The sequence below is a fragment of the Arachis stenosperma genome, chromosome 10 (genome assembly GCF_014773155.1).
Source record: "Arachis stenosperma cultivar V10309 chromosome 10, arast.V10309.gnm1.PFL2, whole genome shotgun sequence".
NCBI classification, from domain to species: domain Eukaryota; kingdom Viridiplantae; phylum Streptophyta; class Magnoliopsida; order Fabales; family Fabaceae; genus Arachis; species Arachis stenosperma.
In genome coordinates this window covers 30,301,228-30,319,848 of record NC_080386.1, presented here as the reverse complement: position 1 = coordinate 30,319,848, position 18,621 = coordinate 30,301,228, and positions in this window count along the sequence as shown.

The following is an 18,621-nucleotide window of genomic DNA, read 5'->3' as shown; positions in this document are numbered from 1 at the left end:
TTCTTCTTCCATATACTCATCACTTGATCATCACTGCTCTTTTATGTGAGTCTGTCACCGGAGTCCTTTTTCCCTAAGTACATCACTGTCTTCCTCCTCTATCTCTCTGTCTGCAGATAAGTTTCTCTCTCTCTCTCTCACATTATGAATGACTAAATCTGCATATTGAATCTATACTTAGCAAAGTTGTGACTGTGTTGTAATTTTATTGGTGAAGTTGTGAATTTGTATTGTGATTTTGTGTATATACGTGCAGTGGGTGTAACATGCATTTCATTGATTTCTATCCATATTATGTACTAATATTTTTCATGATTGATTCTAAAATTATTTTATATAAAAATTGATTAATTCTTCATTGAAGTGTGCATGTTCTCATTACATAAAGTTCATTTTGCATTTTTCATTTTAAATCGTTATCGACTTTGGGTTCTAATTACTGATGTTGGCCGTAAAAATTTATATATGTTGATTGAAAATTAGGGCTTTTCTGATTTTGCTTGATTTATATATGTGTAATGGGTCTAATTGCTGATGTTGCAATAGTTTGCTTAATTTTTTCAATAGGTGCTTTATATATGGTTTGCTTTTTTTTTAATATAGGTGCTTTGAGATTATTTCCTGGTTAGTAATGTTAGAGAAGACACACAAAGCAACAATGCTGCTCCTAATGATATTGAAATTAAAATTCAAAGTAATGTTAATCCACTTCATGTTAAATTCGTAGTGATTAGACATTATTTTTTTTATTTCATCTTATTTGATATTATATGAATTTTAATTTTTTATCTTAATTTATGTATGAATATGTAAATTTTAAAGTTTTATTTAATTGTTATAGGATGGGTAGAGGTGGGGAGGGCACCTGATAAACCACTATTTTATGGTTTATCTTGTGCTCAATTGAGTGGTTTTTATCAAGTCCTGCACACTTATCCATACAATTCGCATAGTTTTACAATTCCTTCCTAGTTTTGTGCTAAAATTGAAAACTTGCTTCCTAGGCCCTTAAATTGTGTGTTTTAATTCCCCTTTATACCATTCGATGCCGTGATCTGTGCGTTAAGTATTTTCAGGCTTTAAAGGGCAGCAATGGCTTAGAGAATGGAGAGGAAGCTTGCATAAACGGAAGGAGCACAAGAATTAAAGAAGATAGCCAGCGAGGAGCTACGCGTGCACGTACCTGACGCGTGCGCGTGAATTGGAGTTCGCACGGCGACGCGTGCGCATGCCTGACGCGTACGCGTGACACGCGAGGATGACCAGCGATGCGTACGCGTGACATGCGCTACCTGCAGAAATTGCAGAAAACACTGGGGGCGATTTTGGGATAAGTTTAGACCCAGTTTTTAGCCCAGAAACACAGACTAGAGCCAGGGGACAAGCAGAGACTCAACACACATTCTCATTCGCATAGTTTTAGTTTTAGATTGGAATCTTAGAGAGAAATTACTACCTCCTCTAGGTTTTCCTCACATTCATAGACTTTTAGTTTTGATGCTTTTGATGCTTTTGCTTTGGATACTGAGAAGAGTCACTACCTCCGTTGAAGTTGCTATTTTAGTTTGTTTCCTTATTCCTTTACTCTTTTAATTGCCCATTAATCCTGTTCAGATAAGGATGTTGCATTTTGGAATTTATTAATGCAAAGAATTACTTTTACCTTTAATTCATTTTCAGTTCCTATTTAATCTAATTTATCATGTCTTTTTCTTATAAGTTTGTGAACGTTGTACTCATGTCAACGGAGTAGACTCCCAACTTGACTTGGGAGTTGATTAAAAGGAGACCCTTGAGTTGGAATACTCAAGTAATTAGTTAACTTGGAAGTTGTTGGCTAACTCTCTAGGCACTAACGCTAACCCTTCCCAAGGGAGAGGATTAGGACTTGTGAATAAGAGTTAGCTCAATCATTTGACTTTCCTTTATTTAGTAAGGGTTAACTAAGTGAAAACAACAACCTCTTGCTATTCCACTTGGAAGAATCCAACAAGGATAGAACTTCCAATTAATCTACCCCCGGTCAAGGCTTTTACTTTGAATATATAAATCGCTTTTAATTCACATTGCTTTAATTTACCATCATTAAATTTTCTGTTCCTCAACTCTCAAAAATTTCTCGGAAAACCCCTGACTAATAAAATAGCACGATTTTGTCAACTCGTTGGGAGACGACTTGGGATTTCTACTCCCAGTATTTTTATTCTAAAATTGTGACAACCCTTTCTAAATTGATAAGCAGATTTTCGTCTGTTAGGAACTATACTCGAAACGTTATTTCTATACTAATTTTTTAATCGGCTAATTTCTACCACATCAATTTTTGGTGCCGTTGTCGGGGAGTTGCAATAGTGTGCTAAATTATTAGTTGGTGTACATATTTTTAATTTTTGCATATTTTATTTTGTTTTATTACCATGAGCTCTATGTTTCTTTCATTGAATGACGCGTTCACTGCCTGACTCGAGCTTAGCCACGTTTTATCCTGAAATTGAAAGATCTATTTCACGTATTAGGCGAGCTCGGTGTCAGTTAGCCTCTTAGGGTGGTGAAGTGGTTCTTACCAATTCACCAATCTCATCTAAGGGCGAATTTGAAGCGCCATCTGAGGAAGAAACAAGCTCTTCTTCTACTGACTCTATTGATTTACGCGCAAATAACATGGCAGCGCCCAGGAGGGTTACTCTCCAGGAAGCAGGAGCTCCAGACTTTACACTACGCTAATCAACTTGATACATAAGTTTAATGGCTTACCTGCTCAGGAGCCTATAAAGCACCTCAGGAATTTTCAGACAGCCTGTTCTACTATTAGGCGTCATCGTGCAGATGAGACTTTTATTCTGCTAACCGCCTTCTCATTTTCTCTTGAGGAAAAGGTGAGGGAGTGGTACTACACTCAACCTAAAGTAATTATTACTAACTGGGATACGCTCAGGAGAGAATTCTTGGAAAAATACTTTCCAACTGAAGTTACTGATAGACTGAGGAAAGAAATTTCCTGCATTATTCAAGGCAAATCAGAGACTCTTTGTGAGTATTGGGAGCACTTCAGGAATCTTCTGTACGCATGCCCTCACCATAAGATTGAAAAGTTGGTGTTGATTGATGAGCGGATATTTTATACGCTTTTTGGGGGTAATTTCAAGTAGATTTAGTATGTTTTAATTAGTTTTTGGTAGAATATCATTAGTTTTTAGGCAAAAATCATATTTCTGGACTTTACTATGATTTTGTGTGTTTTTCTGTGATTTTAGGTATTTTCTGGCTGAAATTGAGGGAGCTGAGTAAAAATCTGAGTTAGGCTGAAAAAGGACTGCTGATGTTGTTGGATCCTGACCTCACTGCACTCGGAATTGATTTTTTGGAGCTACAGAAGTCCTATTGACGCGCTCTCAATTGGGTTGGAAAGTAGACATCCAGGGCTTTCCAGAAATATATAATAGTCCATACTTTGCGCGAAGATAGATGACGTAAACTGGCATTCAACGGCAGTATCATGCTGTTGTCTGGCGTCCAGCGCCAGAAACAGGTTATAAGTTGGAGTTCAGCGCCCAAAACACGTTACAACCTGGCGTTCAACTCCAGAAACAACCCAAGCACGTGAGAAGCTTTAGTCTCATCCCCAGCACATACCAAGTGGGCCCCAGAAGTGGATTTCTGCACCAATTATCTTAGTTTACTCATTTTCTGTAAACCTAGGTTACTAGTTTACTATTTAAACAACTTTTAGAGATTTATTTTGTATCTCATGACATTTTTAGATCTGAATTTTATACACTTTGACGGCATGAGTCTCTAAACTCCATTGTTGGGGGTGAGGAGCTCTGCAGCGTTTCAATGAACTAATGCAATTGTTTCTATTTCTCCATTCAAACGTGTGTGTGTTCCTATCTAAGATGTTCATTCGCGCTTAATTGTGAAGGAGGTGATGATCCGTGACACTCGTCACCTTCCTCAATCTATGAACGTGTGCCTAACAAACACCCTCGTTCTACATCAGACTGAATGAGCTTCTCTTAGCTTCCTTAATCAGAATCTTCGTGGTATAAGCTAGAACTGATGGCGGCCTCTCTTAAGGATCCGGAAAGTCTAAACCTTGTCTGTGGTATTCCGAGTAGGATTCAAGGATTGAATGGCTGTGACGAGCATCAAACTCGCAATTGCTGGGCGTGATGACAAACGCAAAAGGATCAATGGATCCTATTCCAACATGATCGAGAACCAACAGCTGATTAGCTGTGCTGTGACAGAGCATCTGGACCGTTTTCACTGAGAGGATGGGAAGTAGCCACTGACAATGGTGACACCCTACATACAGCTTGCCATGGATGGAACTCTACAAACAATTGAGTTTAATATTACATTACAGAAATTCAAAGGACAAAGCATCTCCAAAACTCCAACATATCTCCATTAATAAAGTAACAATTACTTATTCCAAACACTTTTACTTCTTACAATTAAATCCAAATAACCTTATTGGCATCCAGACTAAGATTAATAAAATAAACATAGCTTGCTTCAAACCAATAATCTCCGTGGGATCGACCTTTACTCACGTAAGGTATTACTTGGACGACCCAGTGCACTTGCTGGTTAGTTGTACGGATTGCAAATTCGTGCACCAAGTTTTTGGCGCCGTTGCCGGGGATTATTCGAGTTTGAACAACTAAAGGTTTATTTTGTTGCTTAGATTAGGAATAATTTATTTTTGTTGTTATAGAGTCATTAAATTCTGAGTCCTTTATTCCATTTTCAAAAATTGTTTCAAAAATATTATTTTTCTTTATCAATTTCTAATTTTTTCGTGAGTTTAGTGTCTTGTTCTAAGTTTGGTGTCAATTGCATATCTTGTATTCCCTTTTAAAATTTTCGAATTAGTGTTCTTTGTTTTTCCTTGATCTTCAAATTGTTCTTGTCAATTTTTTGTGTTTTTCTTGTGCTTTTTCAAAACATTAGTTTTCAAAAAAAAATTTATTCTTATCTACAAAAATAATACATCTTTAAAATACGTTACATTTTTAGCCCAGTTGGTTAGAGCGTTGGCTTATGTTCTTGGCAATTGGGTATCTTCTTTTTAAAATCTCTTTCAAAAATAATTTTTCTTGATTTAATCTTGTGCCAAACTTTAAGTTTGGTGTTTTCTTGTTGATCTTTCTTTAATTTTCGAAAATTTATCTTGGTTTTCTAAAAATTTTAAGTTTGGTGTTCTTTCTTTTGTTCTTGGTGTTCTTGTGAATCTTCAAGGTGTTCTTGAGTCTTTCTTGTGTTTTGATCTTAAAATTTTTAAGTTTGGTGTTCCTTGGTGTTTTCCCTCCAAAAATTTTCGAAAATAAGGAGCATTAGATCTAAAAATTTTAAGTCTTGTGTCTTTTGTGTGTTTTTCTCTTTCATCATAAAATTCAAAATTCAAAAAATATCTTTTTCAAAAATATCCTAACTACTTTCTCTCTCCTCAAATTTTCGAAAATCTTCATAAAAGTTTTCAAATTTTTAATTTTTAATTTTCTTTCTTTATTTATTTTATTTTTATTTTGATTTTTATTTTATTATTTCAAAAATCAATTTTTTTATATAATAAATTAAATAAAATAAACAATATCAACATCCATACCATCTCCCTTGCTCCATCATGGAACTAAGTGGAAATGAACAGTCCAGGAGGACTCTGGGGTCATATGCTAACTCCACTACTGCTTCATATGGGAGTAGTATCTGTATACCCTCCATTGGAGTTAGTAGCTTTGAGTTGAATCCTCAGCTCATTATCATGGTGCAGCAAAGCTGCCAGTATTCCGGTCTTCCACATGAAGAACCTACAGAGTTTCTGGCACAATTTTTACAAATTGCTGACACAGTACATGATAAGGAAGTAGATCAAGATGTCTACAGATTATTACTGTTTCCATTTGGTGTAAAAGATCAAGCTAAGAGGTGGTTAAATAACCAACCTAAGAACAGCATAAAGATATGGAAACAGCTGTCAGAAAAATTCCTAAATCACTATTTCCCTCCAAAACGGATGACACAGCTAAGGCTAAGCATCCAAGGCTTCAAACAAGGAGATAATGAATCCCTTTTATGATGCCTGGGAGAGATACAGAGAGATGCTAAGAAAATGCCCCTCTGAAATGTTTTCAGAGTGGGTGCAATTAGACATCTTCTACTATGGGCTTACAGAAAAAGCTCAGATTTCTCTAGATCACTCAGCTGGTGGATCTATACATATGAGAAAAACAATTGAAGAAGCTCAAGAGCTTATTGATACAGTTGCCAGAAATCAACATCTGTACCTAAGCAGTGAATCTTCCATGAAAGAAGAAGCTAAAACAGTAACTGCTGAACCTAGTCCTGTAGATCAGGCTAACAAATTCAATCAACAGCTGGATTTTCTGACTCAGCAGCTAGCCGAATTCAAGGAAATACTACAAGAAACAAGAATGGCTAACAGAAATATGGAAGTACAGTTAAAGCAAACAGAAAAATAACTGTCAAAATAGATAACAGAAGAATGCCAAGCAGTTCAATTAAGAAGTGAGAAAACATTAAATACCTCACTTCAAAGCAGCAGGAAGCCAAGAAATGAACAAATGACTACTCAAAACCCCTCTGAGGACAATCAGAGCCCAGAGAGGAATAATGCTGGCGCTGAACGCCCAAACCATGCTCATTCCTGGCGTTCAACGCCAGAAACAAGCAAGGATTTGGCGTTGAACGCCCAAAGGGAGCATAGTTCTAGCGTTCAGACGCCAGAAGTAGGCAAGGAACTGGCGTCTAACGCCACTCCAGCTTCCATCCCTGGCATTCAAATGCCAGCGGGGGATCAGTCACATACACAACCCTTCTAAAAAGGCTTCCCAACCCACGTCTGTAGGCAATAAACCTGCAGCAACTAAGGTTGAGGAATATAAAGCCAAAATGCCTTATCCTCAAAAACTCCGCCAAGCGGAACAGGATAAGCAATTTGCCCGCTTTGCAGACTATCTCAGGACTCTTGAAATAAAGATTCCATTTGCAGAAGCACTTGAGCAAATACCCTCTTATGCCAAGTTCATGAAAGAGATCTTAAGTCATAAGAAGGATTGGAGGGAAACTGAAAAAGTATACCTCACTGAAGAATGCAGTGCAGTTATCCTGGAAAGCTTACCTGAGAAGCTTAAGGATCCCGAAAGCTTTATGATACCATGCACATTAAAGGGTACTTATACCAAGCAAGCTCTATGTGATCTTGGGGCAAGTATCAACTTAATACCTGCATCTATTATCACAAAGCTTGGTTTGACTGAAGAAGTCAAACCAACTTGGATATGTCTTCAACTTGCTGATGGCTCCATTAAATACCCATCAGGCGTGATTGAAGACATGATTGTCAAGGTTGGGCCATTTGCCTTTCCTACTGACTTTGTGGTGCTAGAAATGGAGGAGCACAAGAGTGCAACTCTCATTCTAGGAAGACCTTTCCTAGCAACTGGCCGAACCCTCATTGACGTCCAAAAAGGGGAAGTAACCCTGAGAGTCAATGAGGAGGAGTTCAAGTTGAATGTTGTCAAAGCCATGCAACATACAGACACCCCAAATGACTGCATGAGTGTTGATATTATTGACTCTCTGGTAAGAGAGGTCAATATGACTGAGAGTCTCGAATCAGAGCTAGAGGACATCTTTAAAGATGTTCAGCCTGATTTGGAGGAATCAGAAAGAATAATAGAACCTCTGAAAATCCCTCAGGAAGAGGAGAAACCTCCCAAACCCGAGCTCAAACCATTACCACCAGCCCTAAAATATGCATTTCTGGGAGAAGATGATACCTTTCCTGTAATCATAAGCTCTACCTTAGAGCCACAGGAAGAGGAAGCACTAATTCAAGTGCTAAGGACACACAAGACAGCTCTTGGGTGGTCCATCAGTGATCTTAAGGGCATTAGCCCAGCCAGATGCATGCACAAGATCCTATTGGAGGGTGACGCCAAGCCAGTGGTCCAACCACAAAGGCGGCTGAATCCAGTCATGAAGGAAGTGGTGCAGAAGGAGGTCACTAAATTACTAGAAGCTGGGATTATTTATCCTATTTCTGACAGCCCCTGGGTAAGCCCTGTCCAAGTCGTCCCTAAGAAGGGAGGCATGACAGTGGTTCATAATGAAAAAAATGAAATGGTTCCTACAAGAACAGTTACAGGGTGGCGTATGTGTATTGATTATAGAAGGCTCAATACAGCCACCAGAAAGGATCATTTTCCTTTACCATTCATAGACCAGATGCTAGAAAGACTAGCAGGTCATGAATACTACTGCTTCCTGGATGGTTATTCAGGTTATAATCAAATTGCAGTAGATCCCTAGGATCAAGAGAAAACAGCATTCACATGTCCATCTGGAGTATTTGCATACAGAAGGATGCCATTTGGCCTGTGCAATGCACCTGCAACCTTTCAGAGGTACATGCTCTCAATTTTCTCTGATATGGTGGAAAATTTTCTGGAAGTTTTCATGGATGACTTTTCAGTATTTGGAGACTCATTCAGCTCCTGTCTTGACCATCTAGCACTTGTTCTAAAGAGATGCCAAGAGACTAACCTGGTTTTAAATTAGGAAAAGTGTCACTTTATGGTGACTGAAGGAATTGTCCTTGGGCACAAAATTTCGAACAAGGGAATAGAGGTGGATCAAGCTAAGGTAGAGGTAATTAAAAAATTATCACCACCTGCCAATGTTAAGGCAATCAGAAGCTTTCTGGGGCATGCAGGATTCTATAGGAGGTTTATAAAGGATTTTTCGAAAATCGCCAAACCTCTGAGCAACCTGTTAGCTGCTGACACGCCATTTGTCTTTGATAAGGAGTGTCTGCAGGCATTTGAGACTCTGAAAGCTAAATTGGTCACAGCACCAATCATCTCTACACCAAACTGGACATTGCCATTTGAACTAATGTGTGATGCCAGTGACCATGCCATTGGTGCAGTGTTGGGACAAAGGCATGACAAGCTTCTGCACGTTATTTACTATGCCAGTCGAGTTCTAAATGACGCACAGAAGAACTACACAACTACAGAAAAAGAGCTACTTGCAGTGGTTTACGCCATTGACAAATTCAGATCCTATTTAGTAGGATCAAAAGTGATTGTATACACTGATCATGCTGCTCTTAAATATCTACTCACAAAGCATGATTCAAAACCCAGACTTATAAGATGGGTGTTGCTTCTGCAAGAGTTTGATATAGAAATAAGAGACAGAAAAGGGACAGAGAATCAGGTAGCAGATCACCTGTCCCGAATAGAACCAGTAGAAGGGGCGTCCCTCCCTCTTACTGAGATCTCCGAAAACTTTCCGGATGAGCAACTCTTTGCCATCCAGGAAGTGCCGTGGTTTGCAGACATTGTAAACTACAAGGCAGTGAGATTCATACCCAAAGAGTACAGTAGGCAGCAATCAAAGAAGTTGATCACAGATGCAAAGTACTATCTTTGGGATGAACCATATCTCTTCAAGAGATGTACAGACAGAGTAATCCGTAGATGTGTGCCTAAAGAAGAAGCACAGAGGATCCTAAGGCATTGCCATGGATCACAGTATGGAGGACATTTTGAAAATGAGCGAACAGCCACAAGAGTCCTCCAATGTGGCTTCTACTGGCCTACTCTCTATAAAGATTCCCGAGTGTTTGTACTAAATTATGACAGTTGCCAAAGATCTGGTAATCTGCCTCACAGTTATGCCATGCCTCAACAAGGGATCTTGGAGATTGAGTTGTTTGATGAATGGGGAATTGACTTCATGGGACCTTTCCCACCATCATACTCAAACACTTATATTCTGGTGGCAGTGGATTATATATCCAAATGGGTGGAAGCTATTGCAACACCCACTAATGACACTAAAACAGTGTTAAAATTCCTCCAGAAACACATCTTCAGTAGATTTGGTACCCCTAGAGTACTAATCAGTGATGGGGGCACTCATTTCTACAATAAACAGCTCTATTCTGCTTTGGTTCGTTATGGAGTTAGCCACAGGGTGGCCACTCCATATCACCCACAGACTAATGGGCAAGCTGAAGTCTCAAATAGAGAACTCAAAAGAATTCTGGAACGGACTGTAATTAACCGTAGAAGGGATTGGGCAAGAAGCTTGGATGATGCTCTGTGGGCATATATAACAGCATTCAATACCCCTATAGGGACCTCTCCATACCAGCTTGTGTATGGAAAGGCATGTCACTTGCCAGTGGAACTGGAACATAAGGCCTACTGGGCAACCAGATTCCTGAACCTTGATGCCAAGTTAGCTGGAGAAAAATGATTGCTTCAGTTAAATGAGCTAGAGGAATTTAGACTCAATGCTTTCGAGAATGCAAAAATTTACAAAGAGAAAGCAAAAAGATGGCATGATAAGAAATTGTCATCCAGAGTCTTTGAGCCGGGGCAGAAAGTTCTGCTATTTAATTCTAGGCTCAAATTATTCCCCGGAAAATTAAAATCCCGGTGGAGAGGTCCATATGTAATTACAAGTGTATCACCATATGGATACGTAGAGCTTCAGGATAATGACTCTAACAAAAAGTTCATTGTTAATGGACAGAGAGTTAAACATTATCTTGAAAGCAATTTTGAGCAAGAATGCTCAAAACTGAGACTTGATTAAAGCTCAGTAATAGTCCAGCTAACGACATTAAAGAAGCGCTTGCTGGGAGGCAACCCAGCCATTCACAAAATTTAATTTTATTTGTTTTTGTTAATTAATTGATGTTCACAGGTATATATGTCAAAGTATCTTCAAGGTAAAATAGCAATTGCTTGAATTCACAAAGTTATAAGTGAGTTTGGAAGTTCACCGGCATAAAAAAGCCAGTGAGAAATATTTTGGGCGTTGAACGCCCAAAAGAAGCACCCACTGGGCGTTCAACGCCAGTAAGGGTAGCCATCTGGGCATTAAACGCCAGAAAGGATCATCTTCTGGGCGTTGAACACCAGAAAGAAGCACCTTCTGGGCGTCCAGAAAAACGCCCAGTGACAAAGGACTTCCTGGTGTTCAACGCCAGAAAGAAGCAACAGCTGGGCGTTGAACGCCCAGGAGAAGCAACAATTGGGCGTTAAACGCCCAAAACATGCAGCAGTTGGGCGTTTAACGCCAGGATGGTGGGGAGGAGGTAAAATTCGTTTTTCTTTACAAATTTTCTAATTTTTTATGTTTCAAATCATGATTTCTTGCATAAACATATTTCAAAATGTCATCCTTCAAATCAAAATAGTTTTCTAAGAACCCTAATTTCTAAAATCCTTTTTTTTCAAAAATAATATAGCTTCATACATAAACATAAACCTTTTTCCAATCCAATCCAACTCTTTTTCCATTTTTTTTCAAACTTAATTATCTTTTAAAATCTTTTTCAAATTAAAAAATTCAGATTTATTTTTAAATATCATTCGTATCTTTTTAAATTATATCCTTTTCTTACCATATTTATCTTTTATCTTATATCTCTTTCTTATTTTCGAAAAACCCACCCCCCCTCCTTTTATATCCCCTTTCGGCACCCCTCTCATCATCCACCATTCCACACTTGCTCTCCTCCTATCCCTCTCCTCTCTTTTCTTTTGCTTGAGGACAAGCAAACCTCTAAGTTTGGTGTGCTTATCCGTGATCACAAAAACACCCACTTTGATCATGGCCCCTAAAGGAAAACAACCCAACCCAAGAGGCAAGAAAGAGAATATTCCAAAGCCACTTTGGAATCAAGGGAAGTTCTTAACTAAAGAACATTCAGACCATTAATACAAAATAATGAGTCTAAGATCAGTGATCCCGAAAGTCAAGTTTGATCTGAAAGAAGATGAATATCCGGAGATCCAAGAACAAATTCGAAACAGGAACTGGAAAATCCTAGCTAATCCTGAAATGAAAGTGGGAAGGAACATGGTTCAGGAGTTCTATGCTAATTTATGGCAGACAGACAGGCAAAGAATAATTGGAGCTGCCCTCTATGACCATCGGACCTTAGTCGGAGGAAAGATTGTTCATACTCATCCTGACAAAATCAGGGAGATCTTTAAGCTTTCTCAACTGAAAGATGACCCAGACTCCTTTAATAGGAGAATGATGAGGGTAAACAAAGGCCTGGACAAGATTCTAGAGGATATATGCATCCCTGAAGCCAGGTGGACCACCAGCACCACTGGCATCCCAAATCAACTCAAAAGAGAAGATCTCAAACCAGCTGCCAGAGGCTGGCTGGACTTCATTGGGCATTCTATATTGCCCACCAGCAACCGTTCTGAAGTTACTGTTAAAAGAGTAGTGATGATTCACTGCATCATGTTGGGAAAAGAAGTAGAAATCCATCAACTGATCTCGTGTGAACTATACAAAATAGCAAACAAGAACTCCAAGGACGCCAGATTGGCCTATCCAAGCTTAATTTCTATGCTCTGCAGAGATGCCGGAGTGAAGATGGGAATAACTGAGTATATCTCAGTTGAGAGGCCAATCACTAAAATATCAATGGAAAGACAACAGCTGCAGGATGATCCAATCAAGAGGAGGGCACAAGAATTCCTCCCAGAACTTCCTCAATTCGAATATTGGGAACATCTTAAGGCATCTATTTCCAAGTTGCAAGAAGCTATGAACCAAATAAAGGAAGAACAGAACAATCAAAGTGGCATGCTTTGCAAACTGCTTAGGGAACAAGAAGAGCAAGGGCGTGATTTAAGGGAGCTGAAGCGCCAGAAATTAATCCTTGAAGGACCAAGCACCCCACAGATCAGAGGAACATCCACTTCCCAAAACACAGGTTGTTGAGTTCTAATTTTAGCTTTAACTCTGTGATAGTGTTATTATAGAAATTTACCTTAGAAGATATACAGTAGTAGTAGTAATTAGCATATCTATTCTGGTTTTATTTCCAATTAAGTTATAATTTATTTTTCTCATCATCATCAGACATGAATAAAATAGTAGATTTTTAGAATAAAGAAGTAATTTATATTTTTCGAGTTCTTAATAATAAAAATTATAATTAATTATATGTGGTGGCAATACTTTTTGTTCTCTGAATGAATGCTTGAACAGTGCATATTTTATCCTGAATTTTATGAATGTTGGCTCCTGAAAGAATGAGGAACACGAAAAATATTATTGATGATCTGAAAAATCATGAATTTGATTCTTGAAGCAAGAAAAAGCAGTGAAAAAAAATTTACAAGGAATCATTGGGTCAAGAAAAGGAACAAAAGCCAATAGCCCTTAAAACCAAAAGGCAAGGGTGAAAAGGATCCAAGGCTTTGAGCATCAGTGGATAGGAGGGCCCAAGGAAGTAGTTCCAGGCCTAAGCGACTAAATCAAGCTGTCCCTAACCATGTGCTTGTGGCATGCAGGTCCAAGTGAAAAACTTGAGACTGAGTGGTTAAAGTCGTGATCCAAAGCAAAAAGAGTGTGCTTAAGAGCTCTGGACAGCTCTAACTGGGGACTTTAGCAAAGCTGAGTCACAATCTGAAAAGGTTTACCCAGTCATGTGTCTGTGGCATTTATGTATCCGGTGGTAATACTGGAAAACAAAGTGCTTAGGGCCACGGCCAAGACTCATAAAGTAACTGTGTTCAAGAATCAACATACTACACTAGGAGAATCAATAATACTATCTGAATTCTGAGTTCCTATGGATGCCAATCATTCTGAATTTCAAAGGATAAAGGGAGATGCCAAAACTGTTCAGAAACAAAAAGCTACAAGCCCCGCTCATCTAATAAGAATCTGAGCTCCATTTAAAAACTCTGAGATATTATTACTTCTTACTTTCTTTTCATCCTATTTTATTTATCTAGTTGCTTGAGGACAAGCAATAGTTTAAGTTTGGTGTTGTGATGAGCGGATATTTTATATGCTTTTTGGGGGTAATTTCATGTAGATTTTAGTATGTTTTAATTAGTTTTTAGTAGAATATCATTATTTTTTAGGCAAAAATCATATTTCTAGACTTTACCATGAGTTTGTGTGTTTTTCTGTGATTTCAGGTATTTTCTGGCTGAAATTGAGGGAGCTGAGTAAAAATCTGAGTTAGGCTGAAAAAGGAGTGCTGATGCTGTTGGATCCTGACCTCCCTGCACTCGGAATGGATTTTTTGGAGCTACAGAAGTTCTATTGACGCGCTCTCAATTGGTTTGGAAAGTAGACATCCAGGGCTTTCCAGGAATATATAATAATCCATACTTGCGCGAAGATAGATGACGTAAACTGGCGTTCAACGCCAGTATCATGCTGCTGTCTGGTGTCCAGCGCCAGAAACAGGTTATAAGTTGGAGTTCAGCGCCCAAAATACGTTACAACCTGGCGTTCAACTCCAGAAACAGCCCAAGCACGTGAGAAGCTTTAGTCTCATCCCCAGCACACACCAAGTGGGCCCCAGAAGTGGATTTCTGCACCAATTATCTTAGTTTACTCATTTTCTGTAAACCTAAGTTACTAGTTTACTATTTAAACAACTTTTAGAGATTTATTTTGTATCTCATGACATTTTCAGATCTGAATTTTATACACTTTGACGGCATGAGTCTCTAAACTCCATTGTTGGGGGTGAGGAGCTTTGCAGCGTCTCAATGAACTAATGCAATTGTTTCTATTTCTCCATTCAAACGTGTGTGTGTTCCTATCTAAGATGTTCATTCGCGCTTAATTGTGAAGGAGGTGATGATCTGTGACACTCATCACCTTCCTCAATCTATGAATGTGTGCCTAACAAACACCCTCGTTCTACATCAGACTGAATGAGCTTCTCTTAGCTTCCTTAATCAGAATCTTCGTGGTATAAGCTAGAACTGATGGCGGCCACTCTTGAGGATCCGGAAAGTCTAAACCTTGTCTGTGGTATTCCGAGTAGGATTCAAGGATTGAATGGCTGTGACGAGCTTCAAACTCGCGATTGCTGGGCGTGATGACAAACGCAAAAGGATCAATGGATCCTATTCCAACATGATCGAGAACCAACAGCTGATTAGCCGTGCTATGACAGAGCATCTGGACCATTTTCACTGAGAGGATGGGAAGTAGTCTGTAACACCCTACCATACAGAGTCTTATGCTTAAGTCATAATTCAGAGATGGCAAGGTATTACGACCTCTAAAATAAAAATTTAGTACGTATAGTAGTATGAATGATTGATTATAACTAGGAGCCTTTGTAGAAAAAGGGGTAAACAAAAATCGCAACTCAAAAGCGCATCTCTCCGATCGATAACGTAATGAACAAGGATAAACCAACGCGAGACTATATATATACAAAGGAGTGTCAAAAACAGGAATATCAAGACTCAAGATCCGGCTGCGAAGATAACCGGTCCGAGCATAGCAATATATACATATGATAAGATAATGAAAACCCCAAAGGAAACCCAAAGGGACACAAATACATAAAACCTATTCTCCAAAATCTCCCATAGGAGGAGTCATCACAGTTTGTATTATTTAATGGAGATAAAAGTATCTAAGCAAAACATATAAACTAAACAGAGTCCCCAAGAAAAGGAATCTTCGCGAATCTAGAAGTCTCCGGCATGCCTCAGCGGGAAACCTCACGTCCTGCATCTGAAAACCACAAAATCCGCATGGGTGAGAACCAGAGGTCCTCAGCATGGTAACAGCTTCCACATATATAATACATAATAAATAGAGGAAAGCCAAAGGCAATCCTATAACTTCCTTCAGATAATATCAAAGCTTATAAACAAGCTAAACCATATAAAGGCATCTGTCTAAAGATTCTTCAGTCTAACTAATACTTCCCTTTCCAATTCCTTCTCACCTCCCAACCACCGGCAGGAGTATAATGTAACAAACACAGTTATATCAGACAAGAATATACAAATAGGAGCAGTTAAGACATTTAGACAATTAGCAAGTAATATGCAGTCAAATAGGCAATCTCAAACAATTCACATAGTATGCATATGATGAATGCCTGTCCCTAGTGGCCGATGATATCATCTTGTCGGTTATAGTGCCAACCCGACAAGTCCTGGTCGCTAACCATTGGACTGTCCCTCTGTCGTGCATCCCCAAACTCGAGTTATACTCGTTATAAACTTGATCATAAACATGATCCATATCCATCACCCTCACTGGTGAATATTTACGGGGGTTCGAGCTCATCCGGGCCTTTCACAGTGCCCGGCCACACTTACGACATAGGGTTAACAGAGCTTCGAGTCTCAACCTGGAGCACGTGGTGGCTAGCCACTGCTACTACCCAAGGAAACTCGTACCTCAGATAGTGGAAGTGCAATTTCACAATTATCAATAATTCAGCATCATCATGCATGAATTCTCATCCATGGATCAACATCCATATCAGCCATTCCGGCTCACGGTTCAATCCAGAACCAGCCAATATTCATAGCATACACAGCTATTCCGGCTCACGGTTAAATCCATAACCAGCCATTTCATTAACAATTATAGCCTTTCGGCCCATGGCATCACAAGCACTTCCACCACCATCCTCCGCATCTCACATAATCATCTTGATCCTCATTGATCATTCATATTCCCCTTGCTTCACTCGCAAGTTACCTCATTCACTAGCCCCTTTTTAATAGCTAGATATGCCATTATGATTTAAGACATAAATGGTGAGATCGGAGGCTTAGAAGTATGAGATTTGGCCTTTAAAACTCAAAAATCAACTTTGGGATGAAAACAGGGCCGCGCATACGCGCACTCCACGCGCACGCGTGGATGGCCACAAAAACTCATCGACGCGTAAGCGTCCTGCATGCTAACGCGTGGATTCCAAACTTGCCCATCGACGCGCACGCGTCACCTACGCGTACGCGCGGGTGTTCTCGTGCCCCAAGCACAACACCGGCACAGTTCTGGCATAACTCTCGGGAAAATGGCTGGGCATTGGGTGCAGCACAATCGGCGCGCCCGCGCACATCACGCGTACGCGTGGATGGTACTTTTTCGGAAGATCGGCGCGCACGCGCCAGGTGCGCCCACGCGCAAGGGGTCATTCTGCTAAAAATTTTCTAAGTTAAAAGCTGCAGAATTTCACAGATTTAAACCCCAATCTTCCAATGGACATAACTTCCTCATTTTAAATCGTTTTTCACCCGTTCTTCGAACGGCATGGACATTCCGGATCCAATTTCATTTCTAAACAGATTTGGTACAAAACGGAGATCCGTAGTCCAAGTTATGTCCCGTCAAAGTATGCCCAAAAACCATATTTTCATACAAAACCACAATATGCCATTTTCAAAACAAACCATTTTCAACTCTTTTCAAAATCAATCAAAACATGCCAATTTCATCCCTTTGCTTTGAAATCAATCAAAATGTATCAAATTCAACATCAAGCCTCCTCAACTCACACATTGACACATTACCACAATTACCAAAATCACTATCACATCATTTTAGCCTACTTCACCCAAGTGGCTCAAACTCAAACATATTGACATATCATATACTATTACTCATGCCAATTCTCAACAACACCAATTCCAATAAATCAATATTGTACACAATCAACATCTTACTCACCATCACATGGTTCAACCCACAATTCAACCATAACCAATCATCAAGCATATATCACAACATGCATATTTCTCATACATCATACCACCAAGGCATCAATAATCATCATCACATATATGACCACATCATATATCTCAATCATTCAACAACATCAACCATTCAATGCCTATCTTAGGGTCTCTAGCCTAAGTATTTCCTACCACATTACATATTAGATACGGGAAACCGAAACCATACCTTAGCCGAATTTCCCAAGCTCCACCGGAGCACTTCCAAACCACTTAACCACAAGCTCTCAAGGCCTCAACACCACCAAGAGCAGATTTTTCACCACCAAACCCTTTCCAAGCTTTTCAAAGTCACCAATCAAGCTCCAATATTCACATATACACAACCTAAGCCACAACCATCATACCCATACACAACATCTCAAAACCCAAACATCATAAAACAACAAAATACACTAGGGTTGAGAATCTTACCACACCCAAGATCCAAGGAGACAAGATTAACCTTCTCCTTCAAGAGAGTTGGGCCCTATAACATCAAAGAACCCAAAATCTCAACATTTCACCCATAAAACTCGAAAATAGGGGCTGAGATTTCGAAAAGCAAGGTGTGGCTTACCTCAAGATTAATTGTATGGGTTTTGTAGAGCTCTCCGCGGTGAACGCGTGGCCGCAAACGGAGCGGCAATCGGAGCTCTAGATCAAAAGTTATGGTGATTTGAAGATCAACCAAGGGAGAGAACTTGAGAGAGTGTTCTTCCTCCCTTTCTTTCTAATTTCAGCTTGTGTGTGTAACAAATGAGGAGAGAGAGTACTGAAAACTAGGGTTTTGGTTAAGTTATGTTGGGCCAAGGGCCCACTTTGGGTCCGGTTGGCCCGGTTTGGCCCGTTCGGTCCAATCTTGGTCCGAATTCTATAAAATTGGTATCAAAATTCTCGTCTCAGTCTCCTCTATCACATTTAGCCATAAAAAATCACATTTTAGGCTTTCTAGAATAAATTCTCATTTATGGGTTAATTAGCCGTTAATTAACCGGGTTTTACATTCTACCCACCTAATTGGAAATTTTGCCCACAAAAT